Source organism: Symphalangus syndactylus, chromosome 4 (assembly GCF_028878055.3).
Source record: "Symphalangus syndactylus isolate Jambi chromosome 4, NHGRI_mSymSyn1-v2.1_pri, whole genome shotgun sequence".
Classification (NCBI taxonomy): domain Eukaryota; kingdom Metazoa; phylum Chordata; class Mammalia; order Primates; family Hylobatidae; genus Symphalangus; species Symphalangus syndactylus.
Genome location: NC_072426.2, coordinates 54,827,016 through 54,845,917, shown reverse-complemented (window position 1 = coordinate 54,845,917; position 18,902 = coordinate 54,827,016). Strand labels below are relative to the sequence as shown.

The window sequence follows — 18,902 nt, the reverse complement described above, 5'->3', positions numbered from 1 at the left end:
TAATGTATATCCCTTCAGTTCTGTCAATATTTCTTCATATATTTAGGTACTCTGATGTAGGATATATGCATATATATTAATAATTGTTATATGTTCATAGTGAAATAACACTTTTATGATTATATATTTTCCCTCTTTGTCTCTTGTGACAATATTTCTGATTTTGTCTGATATAAGTATGGCCACTCCTGCACTTTTTTGCTTTCCATTTACATGAAACATTTTTCCATCTCTTCAGTTTCAGCCTATGTGTGTGTCTTTTAATCTAAGTGAGTCTCTTATAGGTAGCATATAATTGGATCATGTATCTTTAAGTTCATTTAGCCACACTATCTCTTTTGATTGGAGAGTTCAATCCATTTACATTTGAAGCAATTATTGTTAGGAAGGACTTTCTATTGACATTGTATTAATTGTTTTCTGTCTGCCCTGTAGCTCTTTTGTCTCTTTTCCTCTCTTGCTATCTTTCTTGGTGTTTTATTGATTTTTTATTGTCATGCTTTGATTTCTTTCTTTTGTTTATCTTCTAAAGGATTTTTTTTTAGGTTACCATGTGGCTTACTTAAGACATCCTTTAGTTATAACAGTATATTTTAGCTGATAATGACAACTTCAATTGCATAAAAAAATCTATACTTTTATCTCGACCTCATGCACATTTTGTGTTACTGATGTCCCAAAATATGTTTTTAGTGTGTATACATTAACATATTTTAGTAAGCATAGTTTTTAAAATATTTTTTCTTTTAATTCCTATATTAGAATTAAGTGATTTATACACCAGCATTAAAAGATTACAGTATTCTGTATTCATCTATATCATTTACCTTTATTAGCAAGTTCTATGTTTATATGTTTTCATGTTGCTATTTAGGGTCTTTTTGTTTCAACTTGAAGAATTTCCTTTAGCATTTCTTGCAAGGCAGAGCTAGAGATTATGAACTCTTATAGCTTTGGTTTATCTGGTAATGTCTTCATATTTTATTCATTTTTGAAGGACAGTTTGGTGGAATAGTAGTCTTAGTTGGCAGTATTCTCTTTCAGTACTTTGAATATATCATACATTTCCCTCTGGCCTGTGAGGTTTCTGTTGAGAAATCTGTTGACAGTTTTGTAGGGCCTCCCTTGATATAATAAGTTGTTTTTCTCTTATTGCTTTCAAAATTCTCTCTTTGACTTTGGGTTTTGACAATTAAATTATAATATGGCTTAGTTTGAACTTCCTAGGGTTCATCTTAGTGGGGCCCACTGGATATCCTGGGTCTGGGTATTTATTTCCTTCTTCAGGTTTGGGAAGGTTTTAGCTATTATTTCTTCAAATTAGCTTTCTTTTTCTTTATCTTTCTTCTTCTCTGGTACTTCCATAATGCGTGTGTTGGTCAGCTTGATGGTGATCTATAAGTCTCTTAAGCTTTCTTCACTCTTTCTTATTCTCTTCTTTTTTCTTCTTTGCCTGGATAATTTCAAATGACCTGTCCTGCTGAGTTTGCTGATTGTTTGTTCTGCTTGCTCAAGGTTGCTGTTGCATCCCTCTAGTGAATTTTCACATTCAGTTATTATTTTCTTTAGCTCCAAAATTTCTGTTTGCTTCTTTTTTATATTTTCCTTATCTTTTTTGAAATTTTTAGTTCGTTCATGCATTGTTTTTTCTGAGCTTATTGAGCATCTTTATGGCAGATTTTTTTTTAATTTGAATTCTCTGCCAGGTAATTCATAAACTTCCATTTCATTAAGGTCAGATTTTAAAGATTTGTCTTGTTTTTTCCTTTGGGCCATGCTTTTCTATCCCCATCCCCCATCCCCTTGAGTCTTTTTGTTTGTGTCTGTGCATTAGAAAAAATAGCCACCTCTCTCAGTCTTCAAGAACTGGCCATGTAGAGGTAAAGGCCCTCACTATCACCTCAGCCAAATATTCTGGGGGTCTCTCAAGCCTTCTTTGTGTATGCATCTTTTCTGGACTTGTGCAAGTAAATTCCCAATTGGAGGACTTTCTGGTTTTATTTTTCAGGAATTTATAATCTCTTGCGATTTCTGGTGTCCATTTGCTCTACTGTGGGCTTTTTAGAGAAACAGCATGCCCTGAACTGTTTTTGTTATTGTTGTTGTTGTTCTCAGAGGCTCCCAGACATCTAGAGTACGCCAGATCCTGTGAGCAAAACAGGCAAGACAGAATTCAGTCTGGCTGAATTATGCCTTCAGGCAGCCCCCAGAAAATTTGGAATGTTGGATTTATGGTCTAGCTTCTTTCTTCCCCAGAGAGAAGCTGGGATTTGGGGATTTCTGCTGGCTCACTCTTTGCTGAGCTGGAGAAACTGTGGCAAGTGTGTGCATGCTAGTCCAAGCTTCTGCCTTTGTTCTCAGCTGCTTCATATCTGTGGCCTTTTGCTGTCAGCATTCAGGTTCAGGTAAGACAGAAAGCAGTCCCTCAGGAAGCCTGCAGAAAAGTTAAGAGGGTTGAACGTACAGATCAATCTCTTTCTTCTCTCCCAAGGAGAAATCTGGGAGTTGAGGGATCATGTGGCACTGTGGCACTGATATGTGGCCCTGCTCATGGAATAGAATTTATTGTGAGAGGGTGCCTCAAATTTTCTTATTAGCTTTGATGATACTGGTTTGCCTTTGCCTGTAGTACAGGAGCTTCTCAAGTGGTTTCCAGATTTCTCACAAAGGGAATTTGTCGGGGTGTTGTTGTTAAATTTGTGTGTCCATGGGGGTAAGAAAGGTCCAGGCTTCCTATTCTGCTATCATGCTCCTGGATGATTTTAAACCAGATATTTTTTATGGTTCCGTTTCTTTCCTCTCTTAGGATACTGATTATGCATTTTACATAAAAATTTTAAATGATTGTCCTAGAATTTGCAACTAATCTAAGCCAACTTTCAAATAACATAATACTGCTTTATGAGCAGTGCAGATAGCTTATAACAAAATAATTTCAATTCCTCCCCCCGTTCCTCATAATATTCTTGTCATTGAATTGTCAATATACTACAGTCATTCAATGTATTATTGCTATTATTACTTCAAACAGTTATCTATTCTATCAGTTAAGAATAAGAAGAATATGTGATTTTATCTTAATTTATTCCTTCTCTGATGCTCTTTTTTTCTTTCTATATATCCATGTTTCTGATCTATATCATTTATTTTTCTCTGACGAACTTTTTTGAACATTTCTTACAGGGCAAGTCTGCTAATGACAAATTGTCTCAGAGTTTACTTGTTTGGGAAAGTCTTATTTCTACTTAATTATTGGAGGCTAATTTTGCTGCTCATAGATTTCCAGTTTTTTTTCTTTCAAAACTCTAAATAATTTCCTCTTCTGATATTGTGAAATATACATTTAGTCTTCCTCCATGTTTCCCAGTATATAGATAGCCTTTAAAATCCTTGCAATCTCTTAAGTGGTAAGTACCTTTTTGAATGCTAATGAGATGACTGGTGGCTGGGGACTTCCAGATAACCTAAGATTGGGGCTGGTTGCCAGGGGAATCAACCATATGATTAGAGGACTGGAACTTTCAGTCCACTCCCTGACCTCCAGGAAAGGGAGAGGGGCTCAAGGTTGAGTTGATCACTAATGGCCAATGATGTAATCAATCATATGTATGTGATGGAGCTTCCGTAAAAACCTAAAAGCACTGAGTGGGTTCAGAGATCTTCTGGGTTGCTGAACACATGAATGTTTCTGTAGAATGGCTCACCTGGGGAAGGCATGGAAGCTCAACATCTTTTCCCACATATCTTTTGCCCTGTGCATCTCTTCCATTTGGCTGTTTATCTGTACTCTGTAATATTCTTTATAATAAACCAGTAAACATAAGTGTTTGCCCAAGTTCTGTTAGCGATCCTAGCAAATTAATCAAACCCAAGGAAAGGGTCTTGGGAGCACCCAAAAGAGAGGAAAGATAGAGAGGGCTGGAGTTCACTAATTGCCTTTAACTCAGATCACATAAGGCTCTGAAGGACAGATCCTTATTACAGAGAGCATTCTGAAAAATATTTCAAAACAGTTACATCCCCCTCCTCTAGCCCAAAATGTGAGAGAATTTTTATTTGATCTGCACCTTGAAAATCTGTTGGAGTTCCTGGAAGTAAAATATAAAAATGGGGCCCCTCTAAAATTAGGCCCTCAGGAGTTTTTAGCACTCAAACTAATACTCACTAAATTTCAGTGATTCAACAAAATTACCATTTAAGTGTTCCTGCCAGTTACTGAATCTAGTGGCTTCAGCTTCAAGTAAGCTGATTTCAGCCATAACTCTCTGTATTAGCTTGTCTCTAGATTTCAAGGTGTTGATTAGCCCTGTCACCTTAATTCTCTGATGGAACTAAGAAAAGTCATTAATTTGCAGTTTGTACAGCTTTTGTCCTGTGAGGGTGGGAATAATGACTTCAAATCTCTTTACATATCAGAGTTCAAACTGTAGGTCTTTCCTCATTTTCTTTTAAAACTGTTCAGAGTATCATGAAATTGCCCTTTATGTCCCAAGCTTGCCTCCAGGGAGTTGCATCTTGTGCTCCTCCCCATGCTAGTTGCTCTCTCATCTTGCTTCACAGCTGCCATCTCAGTGCTTGGTGCTTCCTTCTTTGCTTTTCTGGATTTATTCCAACATATTTTTTTGGTTCTCGTCCTCATTTTGCTATAGTTTATTTTCACAGCTCTCTAAATAAAGGAATATGGAAAATAACTATCTGAGTCTGTAAAATGTCTCCTAGCACTCAATAATACTGGTAAAAATTTTGATGTCCTTCTGATTTTTGTTCTGAAAGTTTATATCGTTATGTCTAATCTTTAAAAAAAAATCCTCTGGAATGAGCACTAAGTATACTCTTTCTTCTACAGATTTATGTACTTTACCATTGGCATATTCCCTGGAATACTTTGATAATCTTATTTCTGCTTTCTTGGATATCTCCTTCTGTGACTTGTATTGTTCTGGTTTCGGACTTTCTGAATTCATTCTCTACCTGGTTAATCTCTCCCCATTCCCATCTTTTTCTTCTTACTGTACTTTCACAGAAACATTTTCTCAATTATATCTTCCAAATATTCTACTAAATTAAAAAATTTTAGTAATCATAATTGAAAATTCCAAGAATTCTTCAATCTTCAATCAGGCATTTTTTTTTCTTTTCTTTTTTTTTTCTGATTGGTCCTTTGTTTGTTTGTTTGTTCGTTTGTTTTTATTTTGTTTTTGAGACTGGATCTCCCTATGTTACTTAGGCTGGTCTCAAACTCCCGGGCTCAAGTGATCCTCCCATCTTGGCTTCCCAAAGTGCTGGGATTACAGATGTGAGTCACCACGCCTGGCCTAATTTTTCCTTTTCTGTAACATATTTTGTGTGTTGATGCAATATCTCCTCTAAACTTTTTTGTTCTTCCAATAGGAGGTTTCGTTTAAGTTTTATTCTGTTCCTTTGGATTAGAGGATGCAAAATATAAAATAAAAAAAGAATTGTAAAATATTGCTAAAAATAATTAAAATATTATTTTTAAAAGTTTTATTCTATTCTTTAAATATTCTATATTATTTAGGATAATATTTTTCCATTTTTAAATATTGGTCTTTCACTTTCATGCTGAAGCTTTCCTCAAATATTTGGTAATCCGTAGTTGTTTATTTATATATTATAATACAGCAGTTATGTGTGTTGATGAGACTTTTGTTCACATTATAAGAACATATTTGTTCACAGATCGATTTTGCTTTGAGGTGGCCATGCAGGGAGGTTAGGGTTAAACTGGAGAAACTCTACATTATAGTTGCCATATTTAACAAATAAAAATATGGGACACACAGTTAAATTTGAATATTAGATAAACAATAAACTATTTTTTAGTATAATGCCATTATATGAAGGTATTTGCTCAGGGACGGTCAGTTCCTTTTCAGAGGAACCCTCTAGTTCTTTGCCTAGGGGCAGAAGCTTGACTGTTGAATTTGTGATATGTGTAAGTGTGTACACGTGGGAAAGAGGGGTATGGTTGGGAGTTGAATGTTCTGTATTTACCCATTTTCAACTGATCCTTATTTCTAGTACCATATCTCACTCCTGTCCCCTGCCAGACCTTACATTTCCAAATATAATATGTCTCTGTGATTCTATGATTATGATGGGTTACCATCTCAACTGCATCTCCCTGAATGCGTCTTTTAGGCCAGAGCTTCCAAACTAATGTGCCCAGGTAGATTACAAATATATTGCAAGATATTGAAAATTTTACACTTTTTATGATGACAAAAGTTTCAAAGCATTTTCACTGTCTTTTAAAAAATTTACAGCAGTTAAATTTTTAGCTAACATTCTTTGACTTTCTGCTTTTGGTACTTGTTACTTTAATGCATATAACTCTATGCAGAGCACTGTTTGTCAGAGCAACAGAACACTCAAGTTATACAAAATTACTTTTGTAGTGATTTTTTTCAGTAAGTTTCTTTATTTTGAGTCCAAGTATAAAATTGTAATACTATAGCACACCACTTTTGACTAGTGTGGCATATCATGCAGACCCTTTGGCAAACCAGGCTCAATTTTTTTCTTCCTCAGTCAACTAGCCCTAGGAAATCCCTAGGAGGCCCTGAGTGGAATTACTGAAAGGAGAAAAGACAGCACAGCAAGAGCAGAAACCATATGTTCATAGGATTTACTTGTGCCTTTAGGTCTTGCTATAGACCTAAAGCTTGTATATCTCATTTTTACATGCCACCTTTAGAGCTTCCCAGATCACATAACACAGTTTATGACGAACAGTCTCATCTCATGCTATGCATCTCACTATTAAGTCTCAGCCTCTATCAAGAAGATTGGCAGGAAGAGCACATCTGTTTTGTATAAGGAAGATATTTATCTTCTAAAAACAGGCTGGTGTGGCTCCAAAATCCTACAAGTTTATTATGAATCTTCAATCAGGAATTGTCATTGGGTGAATACAAGTCTGTTCTTCCATAGACCTTTGGATTAATAATAGATCTTCTGGATTCCCCACTCCAATTACTGGGTTAGGAAGAAGTTTACACTGTAGACTGGGTTCGTGTGAATATCTTATTGTGGCCTGGCTTCTACTTAAAGTCGGCAGATTGATATATTATTTATTTAATGAGCTGAAGGAAGACACACATGCAGATATTTTCTCCAAAATTCATAAAAGCCTACCCAGTGTTACATCTCTGTTTTAGTGATAACGAAGTAAGGTGCAGAACCATTGTCTTTCACTGTAGAGGGGATATCCTGGTATGCCTCAGATTCTGAACTCCCTGAGGCTTCAAAGAGCTATTAGGAAACTTAATTTCCTGGGAAATTGTCTCTCCAAGTGCCTGGGGTTCCTAATACTTTCTGCTTACTATCTAGGGTAACTGCTACTCCCTGCTCATCAGATTCTACCAGCATTATGTCATTAATATAGAGGATCAGCATGATGGCTTATGGAATGGTAAATTAAGGTAAGTTTTTGAAGACTAACTACAGCACAATGCCAAATTGTTGAAAGGAAGCAATCATGACCTTAACCTTCTGACTCTACTGGCTGAAGAAAAATGTGTGTGTGTGTGTGTGTGTGTATGTGTGTGTGCGTGTGTGAATTGTAGCATACAAGGTACCAGGAGCCTAGTTGATTTGTTCCATTAAAAAGCTTACATATGTATCAGCAGCTATAAGTGACATCATCATCTGATTAAGTTAATAATAAGCTGTTGATTTTTTTTTTTTTTTTTTTTACTAAGGCTAATCTGTTTTCTACATGATACAAAAGCATAAGTTAAATGGGGAAAGAACAGGATTTACAACTTCAGGATTTTTAAGTACTTGATAGAGGCACTAATATCTGAAATTCTCTCAGGAGTGCAGAATTGATTTTGATTTACTATTTTAGTAGTAAAGACTTATTCCTGAGGCTCTCAGTTTGCTGTTTCTACCACAATCTTTTTCTTCATAGTTCAGGGATCCAGTGTTGGGATTCTGTCAGTAACTAAGTATATCTCTTCCAATTGAGCATTCATGAACGGCGGGAATAAACACAAGTATGTTCTTAGACACACAAGGCCCACTTTGAGATGAAGTTGAGCCAAAACTCTGGTTATCAGTTGACCCCCAAGTATTTCCTTCCTTTCTTTTTTATTGTGAATGTTATTTATTTAATTTTATTATAAATTGATAATTTATAATTATATATATTTATGGGATACAAAGTGATGATGTTATGATTTATGAATACAATATGGAGTAACTAAATCAAGCTAACTGACATATCTATCACCTCAAATACTTATCACTTCTGTGGTGAGAACATTTGAAATGTACTCTGTTAGCAGTTTGGAAATATTTCAGATACGTTATTATTAATTATAGTCACTATGCTGTGCAATAGACCTCAAAACCCCCAACAACACCTTATTCTGAGGTTTTGTACTCTTTGTTCATCTTCTCCCTATTTCTCCCACTCCCAGCCTCTGTAACCAGCATTCTACAGACTCTCTGCTTCTATGAGTCTGATTGTTCTTGATTCTACATATAAGTGAAAATATTCGGTGTTGGTTGTTTTGTGTCTGATTTATTCAACTTAACAGAGTATTCTCTAATTCCATCCACGTTATTGCAAATAACAGAATTTCCTTATTTTTAAGAGTGAATCACAGTCTATTTTGTATATGTCCTCTCAGGAAATTTAGTTGGGAGGTGGGTTGTACTTGGTTAGTCTATTTAACATTTCTATTTTCTTAAAACATGAAATTCTTTCCTGACAGTATTCTAAGGATTTTTGGCATGTCTAGTTTATTTAGTGAAAGTATAGTTATATGTATAAATTCATTGTGATCTTTAATTCTGTTTCTTCTTCCCTGGCATTCTTAGAATCCTTTTTCTTGATATTCTCCAGGTTAACAACAATGCAAAATAACAAAACAGTTTAATTATTTTGGTGCATGTGCTGTTGACTTTCTGAGTTACTGTTTGTACCATTCTCACCATAATATTTGGGTCAGATTTTGGTTATTAATCTCAAAGCAATGAAAGATGGAAGAAATGAAGCATGAGAAGACTCAACAGCCTATTTAAAAGATATCTTGCTCAGGTAAAGCCATTGAAGACTCTAAGGTAAGGCAAGTCTCTACTCATCAGACAGAGGAAGAACTGTTTCTGCTAACCAGGGTGCCCCCTCCCTGCCATTTTAGGCAGTTAGAGACCTGGAGTACTCATGGTTATTTTAGTGTATCCAAATGTCTACATTTAAAATTATCAGGATACCACTCTTTCCCAATTAATATGCTAAATTTTCCAGGAAGTATTTTCTTAAATATATATTTTTTAATTAAAAATTTTTTTTAATTGATTATACAATAAAATGTGTATATATTTATCATGTATAATATATTGCCTTGAAATACATATGCATTGTGGAATAGCTAAATTGAGCTAATTAACATATGCATTACCTCGCAAGCTTATCATTTTTTGTTAGGAGAACACTTACAATCTACTCTCTTAGCAACCTTCGAGAATAGAATACGTTATTATTAACTCTAGTTACCGTGTCGTACAATAGATCTTTTGAACTCATTTCTTATCTAACTGAAATTTTGTATCTTTTGACCAGCATCTCTTTGATCCTCCCCTCCTCTCCCAGCCCCTGGTAACCACCGTTCTATTTTTTATTTCCTTAAGTTGAACTCTTTTAGATTCTACATATAAGAGATTATGCAGAATTTGTGTTTCTGTGCCTGGCTTATTTCACTTACCATAATGTTATCCAGGTTGGTGTATGTTGTTGCAAATGACAAGATTTTCTTCATTTTTTTTTTAGTCTGAATAGTATTCTATTGTGTATATCTACCACATTTTCTTTATCTATTCATCCAATGATCGACATTTAGATTGTTTCCATATTCTGGCTATTGTGAATAATGCTGCAATAAACATGAGAGTATAGACATCTCTTTGACGTACTGATATTATTTCTTCTGAATACATACCCAGTAGTGAGATTACTGGATCCAGAAAGGCTAGATAATGTTGTGAACTGGCTTATATTAATCATAACCTGAACTGGAATTTTAAATCCTAAACTAGTTGTTTCATTTTTTATTAGTCTCAATAATGTAGTTAAAAGTAGAGAACTTCATGAACTTTACATTCTTCATTTTTACCATAGTATTTTATTTTAGTGGCCATTTGATTCATCAAGGCATTGTCTCCAAAAGACACTTCATTCCAAGTGACCACGGGTGATAAGTAATTGCTTTACCAATGCATATTATGGATTTCTCTAGATCCCACCATTTAGTTTTAGTGGAAGACTATCTCTATTGAAGCCTAGTTAGATCAGATAGCAAATCTTAGATTGCTCTTTCTTTGATACTCTGTTGTAGAGATATTCAGTTGCAAAGAATAGAATCTAGCTTGTTTAATAAAGGATTTACTGTAACATTATATGAAATTCAAAAATATTGGAATAATTGCAGAAACAAATTATACTCTGAGCTTCCAGAAAGGATTCATAAAGGCATGGAACAGAGCTGGCTGCAAGTATAGCTCTGTTAAAATGAGAAAACTGCCCACCAAATTGGGAAGCTATCACTATAGGTACTAGCTTCAGAACAATGCTGCAGCTGGAATAATCCACACTAGCAAAATAAATGCTTCATTCTATGCTTCTATTTTTACTTCCTCAGTTCTGAGTTCAAGTTTCAAAACAAAACAAAATGCATGAATTGGTGGAATTTAAATCATACCTGGAACTGTATGTACAAATTCATTCAGGAAATGTAGTTTTTATCACATCTGCCTCTGTAGTACACTACAGGAAGATCCAAGTAGAAGTTTAGAAAGCCACTTAGACATCAGCAAAATGGTGGAATAGAAGATTCCAGTCCTCCCCTCTTCGCAGAAACACCAATTTTCACAGCTACCCATGGGTGAGAATACATTTTGGGGAACCCTAGAGTCCAGCTGAGAGAATCCAGCATTTGGGGAGGTACTCATTGAAGAGGTTAAGAAAAGTAGTTTCACTTTACCTGCATCACCACCTCTTCCCGAAGGTGGCACAGCTCAGTACTGAGAGAGGTTTCCTCAAACCATAATTTTATCCGTGAAGGAGAGCAAGAGTGAAGTGCACTTGTGGCTTCAGAAGTCTTACAGGACACTACCCTGGAGGCTCATTTCTGTTTCATGCCAACCAAAACACTGAAGGAATTGGCACAGCTACATGGTCTAAGGGTAGCTAGGAACAAGGACTAGTAGCACATGGATCTCAGCAACTGGCTATGGTTCCTGTTAACTGGATCATGGACTCTACCAAGAGACATACCCATGAATTCAGCAAAACAACTTGCCTACGGACACCCCCAAACAGCCAACAGACAATATCATCACCTTGCATGTGCCCCTATATCAGTGCCCTGGATGTCCCCATGAATGGCATCCCATGGTCATTGTGCAGGAGTCCCTTCATACAGCACAACAAATTTCAGGAACAGCATTTCAGTAGCCAGCTTGACTCTGTAGGACTGGGATAATGGCCACAACCTTGAAAACTTCGGAACACCGTCTTAGGGAAAATAAATGAGAGACTCTCAGTATCCAGCCTGGCTTTGTGGAATTGAGAAAAGGCACATAATCCAGGGCTTCTCCTCCTAGAATTAGGAGGAAATTTTTGAAAGCAAGAAAAAAACCACCAGTCACATACAAAGGAACCTCAATAAAACTCTCAGTGGAATTCTTAGCAGAAACCATGCAGGCTAAAAGAGAATGGGATGATATACTCAAAGTGCTGAAAGAAAGAAAAAAATCTGTCAAAAAGAATGCTATGCTCAGCAAAGCTGTTCTTCAGAAACGAAGGAGAAATTAAGACTTCTTCAGACAAACAAAAACTAAGGTAGTTTATCAACACTAGACTTGCCCTACAAGAAATGCTAAAGGGAGTTCTTCAGGTTGAAATGAAGGATACTAATTTGCAACATGAAAACATATAAAATATGAACTCACTGGTAAAGGTAAATATCTAGTCAAATTCAAAATACTCTAATAGAGTAATGGTGGCATATAAATCACTGTTTAGCACAAAAGTTAAAAGACAAAAGAATGAAAAATAAATGCACAGTCCTGCATTGCTTGACAAGGAGCATATATTCTGAGAAATTCATCGTTAGTCAATTTCATCATTGTGTGAACATCATATACTTACACACAAACTTAAGATGGTGTAATGTACTACATACCTAGGCTATATGGTATAGTTTATTGCTGCTAAGCTACCAACCTATACAGGATGCTATTATACTTAATACTGTAGGCCATTGTAACACAATGGTAAGTATTTGTGGATCTAAACATAGAAAAGATACAGTAAAAAAAAAAAGGTATAAAAAATGGTGCACCTATATAGGGCATTTACCATGAATTTTCAGAACTAGAAGTTGCTCTGGGTGAGTCAGGAAGTTAGTGGTGAACAAATGTGAAGGCCTAGGACATTACTGTGAACTATTGTAGAGTTCATAAACACTGTGCACTTAGACTACACTAAATTTATTAACAATTTTTTCAATAATAAACTAACCTTAGCTTACGGTAGCCTTTTTACTTTATAAACCTTTAATTTTTTTAACTTTTTGACTCTTTTGTAACAACATTTATCTTAAAACACACATTGTGCAGCTGTACAAAAATAGTTGTGCCTTATATCCTCATTCCAAAAGCCTATTTTAAAACTTTTTTTTTTTTTTACTTTTAACTGTTATTCTTGAAAACTAAGACACAAACACACAGATTAGCCTAGATCTACACTGGGTCTGGATCATGGCTATCACTGTCTTCCACCCCCACATCTTGTCCCACTGGAAGGTCTTCAGTGGCAATAACATTCATGGATATGTTGTCTCCTATGAAAAAAATACCTTCTAGAATACCTCCTGAAGAAACTGCCTGAGGCTATTCTTGAAAATGTGTCACTCCTCATGGAAATAGGTCCATGATGGTTTGCTTGGTTGGTTGCTTTTTTTTTTTTTTCACTTTAGATTTCCTTGTAAACAAATAATGTACCTTGAGTATTCATCTCTATTAATAAAAACCTTTTATTAGGAGTTAGAGTCCATGTTTTCAATCTTTTTAAGGATCTTATTGAGGTTTGCAAAAGCTCCTGCTAAGCCCTTCAGTGTGAATTTTCTTGGGGTTCTTCTTTTTCTTCTACTACAGTTTTTCTTTCTCAAGCTCTGTGTTCCTGTTCCTGTTCAAACCATTCCTCATTAATCAGTTTGCCAGAAATCACCTCTAGGAGCTCTTCAATGTCATCCTCATCCACACCCAGGTTAGAATTGTTTGCCATCTCAGCCATACACTTTTTTTTTTTTTTTTGAGACGGAGTTTCGCTCTTGTTGCCCAGGCTGGAGTGCAATGGCACGATCTTGGCTAACCACCACCTCTGCCTCCCAGATTAAAGTGATTTGCCTTCCTCAGCCTCCTTAGCAGCTGGGATTACAGGTGCCCGCCACCATGCCCAGCTATTTTTTTTGTAATTTTAGTGGAGACAGAGTTTTGCCATGTTGGTCAGCCTGGTCTTGAACTCCTGACCTCAGGTGATCCACCTGCCTAGGCCTCCCAAACTGCTGGGATTACAGGCATGAGCCACTGTGCCCAGGCTTTTTTTCATTTTTATAATGTCCTTATCCTTGGCAAATCCTTTGACATTACAGGTGAAACTTGCATGTCTTCGTCCGGGGGCCATTCATATATAGTCTATGGTCACTTCACCCAAGCCCAAGCAAGGTTCTTGATGCAGTCATAGGTGTTGTAATTTTTCCAGAATTTCACCAGTGTCTTCTCTGTGTCTTCCTCAGTTGCAGCAGTAACCTGGGCAAAAATCCTCCTCAAGTAGTAGGCCTTACAAGCTGCTATAACTAGTGGATCCATTGGTTTGCTTAAAGATGTGGTACCTGGAATCACCACTTTGACTTTGGGATAAAGATCACCAATAAAAAGAGAATATGCAGAAGCATTCTCAACAATAAGCAAAATGTAGAAAGGTATATTATTCTTTAAACAGTATTTCTCAATTTTGCGGCATAGCGATTTAGGAGGACATTTTGAAAGAGGAGGTGGGTCATCCATGACTTCTTATTGTTCCTGTTGTACACAGGCAGTGTGTGTTGATATGTTTGAAAGACCTGGGGTTCTCACTGCGCAAGATCACAAACGGTTTCAATTTGTAGCATGCAATATTGCCCCCAAGCAAGACTGTTATCCTCTTTTTAAAAAACCTTGAAATTTGGCATTGACTTGGCCTCCTTAGGATGAAAATCTTTTCAGGCATCCATTTCTGGAATATGGAGATTTCATCTGCATAGAATATTTGCTCTGCAAGAAATTTTCCTCCACAATCAGCTTATCTAGAGTTTCCCAAAATTCTTCAGCTGCCTTCACATCAGCCGCTGCAGACTCACCACTCACTTTCACATTATGTAATGAATAACAATTTTTCAATAATTTAAACAATCGAAAGCTAGCACTAAATCTACCAACATAGTCAGGCCCAAACTTTTCCTTCAATATTGCAAACAAACCTTTTGCACTGGCCATGAACTTCATGGGACTGAGAGAGATATGTTTCTGTCTCTTGTCTTCAATCCAGTTCATTAGAAGTGTCTCCATATCTGATATATACCCATATCAAAGTTTTGTTAGTTTCCTTGCCTTCAGTGAAGCAGATTCTTTAACAGTTTGTCACTTTTTTCTTGTTCTTCAAGATTGTACCTATGTGGGAATGGAACAAGCCTGACTGGTGAGCAATAACCATCATTGATTTTCCCCCTCTATAATCCTTAATCACTTTTCATTTCATTTCCAAGTCAGTCAGGTCAATCACTTGATGTGGCTTCTACCAGCAGCATTATTTGTAGATTTTGTATGCTTAAGGGCCATGATGAACAAAACAATACTAGATTAAATTAACTGCAAGATACAATAATACAATCAAAGGACACAACAAATGCAAGATGTATGAGGCTGCTGCTAGCATAATATGGCACACTGTTTTACAGTAAACATTTTTTTAATAAGTGGAAGAAGTACATTCTAAAATAATGATAAAAGTATAGATAGTAAATACATAAAACGGTTATATAGTTATTTATTATCCTTGTTAAATAGTATATACTGTACATAAATATACTTTTATATGACTGCCAGCACAGTAGGTTTGTTTATGCCTGCATCATGATGTATACGTGAGTAATGCATTGTGTTATGGTGTTATAACAGCTGTAACGTCACTAGGCAGTAAGAAGTTTTTCAAACTCTATAATAATCTTATGAGACCATCATTGTATAAGTGGTTTGTGGTTGATCAGAATGTTGTTATGTGACTCATAACTGTACCTACAGTAATTTGGTAATGAACACAAAATATAAAAAGATGTAATTTGTGACATTAATAACATAAAATGTGGGGGTAGAGAAGTAAAAGTGTAGAATTTTTGTATGTGATTGAAGCTAAATTGTTATCAGTTTAAAATAGACTTTCATAAGTATAAGGTGTTTTATTTATGTACACCTCATGGGTAATTATGAAAAAATCTGTAGTAGCTACATAAAGATATCATAAGCTAAATCAAAATATAACAATATAAAATCATCAAATCACAAAAAAAGACTGCAATGGAGAAAGAAATAAAGGAACTACAAAATAGTTAGAAAATAGTTAACAATATGGCAATATCTAGTCCTGCCTATCAATAATAACTTTAAATGTAAATTGATTAAATTCTTTTATCAAAAGACAGAGTGACTGAACGGGTTAAAAAAAAAGAAAAACCATTTATATGGTATCTACAAAAGACTCACTTTAGCTTTAAGGACACGTATAGGCTGAAAATGGAGAGGTGGAAAAAGATATTTTATCCCAATGATAACCATGGTAGTTGTATGTATATTAGACAAAGTAGTCTTTATGACAAAAACTATCATAAGAGATATGGCATATAAACAAGCATATAAACCAATGCAGCATAATCGAGAGCCCGGAAATAAGCTCATGCATATATGCTCAACTAATCTTCAAGAACAGCACCAAGAATAAAGTAAGGGAAAAGATAGTCTTTTCAATAAATGTTGTTGGGAAAGCTGGATATCCACATGCAAAAGAATAAATTTGAACTTTTATCCTACCCCATACACAACAATAAACTCAAAATGGAAAAAAGGAAGTACATGTAAGACCCCAAAAGAAAACATACAGAAAAAGCTTCCTCACATTGATCTTGGCCATGGTTTTTTTGGTTATGACACCACAAGCGAAGACAATGACAGCAAAAATTAAGTGAGATTGAATCAAACCATAAAGCTTCTACACAGCAAAGGAAACAATCAACATAATCAAAATCAACCTACAAAATGCAAGAAAATATTTGCAAAATATATATTTGATAAGGGGTTAATATTCAATGTGTGTATGAAACTCCTATAACTCAAAAGCAAAAAAGCAAATACACTGGTTAAAAAAATAGCCAAAGGACCTGAACAAACATTTCTCTAAATGTACAAATGGCCAACAGGTATCTGAAAAGGTGTTCAATATCATTAATTATTATGGACATTTAAATTGAAACCACAATTTGCTATCATCTCACACCTGTTAAAATGGTCATTATTAAAACTGCAAAAAATAACAAGTGTTGGTGAGGTGTAGAGAAATTGGAACCCTGTGCATTGTTAGTGAAGATGTAAAATGGTGCTACTGCTATGGAAAACAGTATGGAGGCCTCTCAAAAAATTAAAGATAAAGTTACCATATTGTATTAGTCTATTCTTACACTGCTATAAATATGCTGTCTGAGATTGGGTAATTTATAAAGGAAAGTGGTTTAATTGACTCACAGTTCCACATGGCTGGGGAAGCCTCAGGAAACTTACAATCATGGTGGAAGGTGAAGGAGAAGCAAGCACCTTCTTTACAAGGCAGCAGGAGAGAGAGAGTGCACAAGGAAAACTGCCACTTTTAAACCATCAGATCTCGTGAGAACTCCCTCACTATCACGAGAACACCATAAGGGAAACCTCTCCATGATCCAGTCACCTTCCTCCAGCACCCTCCCTTAACATGTGGGGATTAGACTCAGAGATGAGATTTGGGTGGGGACACAGAGCCAAACCATTATCAGATATGATCCAGCAGTCTTGCTTCTCAGTATATATCCAAAGGAATTGAAATAACGATCTTGAGGTATCTGTACTTTTTTGTTCATTGCAGCATTTTTCAGAGTAGCCAAGATATGGAAACAAGCTAAATGCGAATTGATGGATGAATAGATAAGAAGCATGTGATGTGTATATACATTATGTGTAGAGGGAAACATGGAGCATGATCTAAGGCAGCTACCAGCATTGATTTGTGAGTTTTGTCTCAAAACCCTTCTCGCACATTTTCTGTGTCTTATTTTTTGGGGGCACATTCTCCTACACTTAAGCATACATACAAGGAAATACTATATGTTAATGGTTTTCCAAATCATGAGTTTGTTTTTATTTAGTTATTTTATTAACCGAATCTAGTATCTACTGCAAATATGATTATATATTTTCCTCATTCCTACTCCACCTGTTGGGTTAGGAAGCTATGTCTTAGGAAATAAAAGCGGTGGATATAAATGGTTCCTTCTTTTGTCATTTCTACTCTATGATTCTGTGTGGGTGGAACTGGGTATCTGTAGAACTTGATGCAAGCAAACAGTAAGCTGCTGAGGCTTCCAAGGCTATGTCACTTACCAAACTCCCTTCTGGGCAAGAACTCTGGAGAGGTATGTATCAGTTTGTGCCATGCTCTTTGGTTTTGGCAGGTATTCTTCACAGTTTACAGTTTGGGACTATTCGTAGTTTGACCAGTTTTCTATCCTTTTTTCTTTGTTATTTTGTAGGCACAACTAGTGTAGTGAAATCAAAACAGTTTTATCGTGCCATGTTTTGCCAGAAATCCCGTTTTAATTAGGCAAGAGATTGAAAGGGATATTTTATATTTATTTCTTTCAGAGTACTTGCAATGAGACAAAAGTAGAGTTACTTTTAACTTATATAGTTTTAATTCTTTCTGCCTGTCAATGGGGCTCAATCAATAACAACATAAAGAGAATGAATTTAATAAATCTAAATGGATGATGCTCTAATTTTGGATATAACTAATGGAAAATGTAAATGACAGCTTAAACCTCCACATTGTTTATTAAACATGTTATAAATATAGTCTTTTCCCTGCACAGTGCTCCTGAGGAAACTTCTCATCTGGAGACTCATATAAAATTATGATAATATTTTCCCTTTTCCCTGAACAATCATCTCTTTTAAAAATCCTTAGATGCTTAATAGGCTCAACAGTATATTAAGAATAAATGGCTTCCCTAGGGCTATGGAGCGGAAATGAAAGTATTATGAGTATTAGGACTAGCAGGAATATTTAGGTCATAAATGGAAATGTCACAGTCTCCTGGAACTGTTTGCTTTGCATATTTATGATTTTAGTTATTTATACCTTGCTTTGTTTTTAAGAGGATTTCAGACAGCTTACCAAAATATAGACAATAAAAACAAATAAGTGAGGGAATCAAGGTAAAAAGAATATATTATGGAAAAAAGAAGATGAAACAAGGAGTGAGTGAATCTAACATGTGCTGCAAGATTCAATCTACTTACTAAAAGTGGGCTGGCTATTTGGCTCAGAGCTTTCTAGCAGCCAAAGTGAAGAGGGAAATGTAATTAGTTTCAAGATTCACAAACTCATTAAGAGGTAATCCAGGCTGCCTCGCAGGAGACCTGCCCAGTAATCCTGGTATTAAAATACCAGATTTAAATGTAATGACTTGTTTTCTTAACAACATATGTAGGGTAAATAAAACAACAAATTTCACAGAGACATTTCTTGGAACCTC

At 35.6% G+C, this 18,902-nt stretch overlaps 1 long non-coding RNA gene across 1 annotated transcript in view; it reads right to left on the bottom strand.

Annotated features, from left to right (window-relative positions):
- Window positions 1–16,949, bottom strand: part of LOC129480233 (uncharacterized) — a 41,072-nt gene extending 24,123 nt beyond the window's left edge. The window contains exons 1-2 of the long non-coding RNA XR_008656950.1: window positions 16,897–16,949; window positions 14,550–14,739 (exon numbers count right to left, since the gene is read on the bottom strand). This is a non-coding gene — a long non-coding RNA (uncharacterized lncRNA). The remainder of the gene's footprint in view (window positions 1–14,549; window positions 14,740–16,896) is intronic.
- Window positions 16,950–18,902: the final 1,953 nt, after the last annotated feature.